This window comes from Elephantulus edwardii, unplaced genomic scaffold (assembly GCF_000299155.1).
Source record: "Elephantulus edwardii isolate Elephantulus edwardi_28Jun2011 unplaced genomic scaffold, EleEdw1.0 scaffold00062, whole genome shotgun sequence".
Classification (NCBI taxonomy): Eukaryota; Metazoa; Chordata; class Mammalia; order Macroscelidea; family Macroscelididae; genus Elephantulus; species Elephantulus edwardii.
Window position 1 is genome coordinate 16,416,362 of NW_006399812.1, and position 3,077 is coordinate 16,419,438.

Sequence of the window (3,077 nt, forward strand, 5' to 3'; positions counted from 1 at the left end):
ATGCAAAGAGAGGAAATTTTATTCATGGATACAGTGATCAGAAGGGATGGGGAAATAGGAGTGTTACTGCTAATGGAGCACTGAGATTAGTGATGGAAGAGAGACATGTATTGGTTAAGGGTAGAATTGAACATCCAATTAATGTACTGGCTGTCAATAATTTTACAGGTCAACTCTCACATTGCTGTTGAGTCAGAACTTACTCATAGATTTTAGAGACTGTAAATCATACATGAGGAGATTGCCCACCGTTCTCCCTTGGAACAGCTGGAAATTTGAATGACATATCTTTGGGCTATTAGTGCAGCTCTTGACCCACAGTTGTTGTTTGTATTGTCCTCAGAACCCATTCAGAGTTGGCCCACCAGGGCATTTTCAGAGGCTGTAAATTGCCTGGGAGAAGACTGTCCAACTATTTCATGAAGAGAAGCTAGTGGATTCTAAACAGCCAAAGTTGTGAGAAAAATATATTTATAACAAGCCAAAGAATAACTTCTATATCACAAACATATTTCAGGGTTGTCTGAGCGCAAAAAGGCAGACCACCCAGGGGTGTGTTCAGTAAGCGGACTAATTCAAGTACCTACAGAGAATCCTCTACAGCAGAGCCAGGAATGGATTGTTTTCCTCAGAATCACAGAGCCACAGGAGCTCTGAAGCCAAAAAGACTGTTCAGAGAGTACAAGATGTTCCTTTTCCTGAAACTAAGGAAAGTTGGCCTGTGATTCCCCTGAATGCCATATCTAATATCAGCAGCCCCCATAGAGCAGAAAAAGGAAGCCTGAACAAAAACTGACGTTTATGCAATAGAAGAACACTGGGAGGGGGTTTTCCAACTGATATGGAGGTTGCAGAAATACGAAAAGAAAAGGAATAATGACTAGAGAGAGGAAACTGGTGCCTGGCAGACAGATTGATTGCTGTGTAAATACCTTGCTGAGTGACAGTGCCCACTGGTGGACAGATTGGCCACAACATGTTCTTAGGTCTGGGAGCCACTGAAATTTGAAAACCGCAAATTAAAATTCTTGAACACTAATGAAGGCAGAGAAGAAGAAGGAACTTTCATAGTCAGAAGTAATGGTAAGCAAAGAATAAGAGTTAGTCTTCCTAAAAGGGGCTTTTGTTGACTTTTTGTTTGTTTGTTGTTGTTTTGCTTGTTTGGTTTGGTTCACTTTTGGTACAAAGTAATACAGGCGAAAATATAAAATTCTGCAGGCAACTGAGAAAGTTAGTTTCTGAGTTAACACTCTAAACAATTCCTATGTCCTCCCACAAAATCACAAAAAACCCTTAAAGAACAAAGAATTATGAGTCATAAAAAGAAACCCACAATGAAGGGAGTGAAAGTGTATTCATCTGTAGATAAATCAAATGATGAAAAACTAGAAGAATATAATACAACAACATTAATGTAATTTATTTTTAATTACAAATATGCAAAAAGTGAAGATAAATTTGTTACCCAAACTGAGATCTCACTGCTACTGAGTAATTCCAGACCCATAGTGGCCCCTTGTTAGACTCCAAAGTTGTAAATCTTTATAAGAAGAGAATATCTGCATAACAACAGTCCAGGCTAAGACGTGAATAGAAAAGTGGGCTGGGGTGAGTGAGAAAATTGTGAAACAATGTGTGAATTTTTTAAAGAGAAAAGGGAACTGGGGTCGGGTGCAGGTATGTAGGAAAATGTGCTTCAGTGAATGAATGGAAATCCAAGTTTTCTGTAAACATTCATTAAAATCACAATGAAAAAGTATTTAAAAAACAGATTTTCCATTTTCTCCAATGGAGTAGTTGGTGGGTTTAAACCTCTACCTTTAGGTTAACAGAGCAATATGTATTTCACTATGCCACCAGAGTTCCGTAAACAATATTATATGGTATCTGAAATATAGACATAATTAGTAATGTTTTTGCTTGATGGATAGCACAAGGAGAAATCATATCATGCTTTGAACAGTGGAGAAACAGCACAGGACAGGAACACCCTAGATAAGATGGTTTGACACAGTAACCAGAATAATGAGGGAAAATTTGTCAGAGACAGTGAGACTGGCTCATGCTAGAGAAGAGTTCAGAGCTGTTGTACACTATGAGTCACAGGAGCATAACAAAACAACAACGCAGACTATCTTCTAGGTTATTGAAGTTTAGTTGATGCTTACCCTTCTTGTTCTTGTTAGATGTTGTTGAAGTATGACTCATGTTGTTGTTGTTGTTATGTGCCATCGAGTCACTTGCGACTCATAGTGACCCTATGTACAACAGCCTTAAACTCTGCTCTGTCCTATGCCTATTGCCCTGTCTCTGACACTCCCATCCTGATTACCTCAGTCACTGAATCAATCCACCTCATAGAGGGTCTTCTCCTCCTGCACCATCCCTCCACCCTACCAAGCATGATGTCTTTCTCCAAGAACTGGTCTCTCCTTACAACATGTCCAAAGTATGCTAGATGGAGCCTCAGAATCCTTGCCTCCAAGGAGCAGCCTGGTTTAACCCTCTCCAGGATGAATCTGTTTGTTTTCCTAGCAGTCCATGGTACTCTCAATACTCTTCTCTAGCACCACAGCTCAAAGGCATCAATTCTCCTTATATCCTCCTTGGTCATTGTCCAATTCTCTGATGGATAACAAGTGATAGCAAAGACGATGGCCTGTATCAGACGCACTTTAATCTGTAGAGAGACACCATTGCTCTTCAGTACTTTGGAGAGGTCCCTAACAGCAGACTTTCCCATGGCAATACATCTTTTCATTTCCTGGCTACTGGTGCCAAGAGTGTTGACTGTAGAGCCAAGCAGACTAAAGCTGTGAACCATCTCAATCTCTTCACCATTCATCCTGATGCTGCCAATTGGCCCAGTGGTGAGAATCTTTGTCTTCTTGACATTGAACCTCAATCCATATTGAAAGCTGCAGTCCTTGACCCTCTGCAGCAAGCGCTTCAGGTCCTCTTCAGTTTCAACAAGTAGGGTTGTGTCATCTGCATAACTCAGATTGTTGATAGATCTTCCACCAATCTTGACCCCCACATTTCTCCTCATAGAGCCCAGCCTCTCAGATAATCTGTTC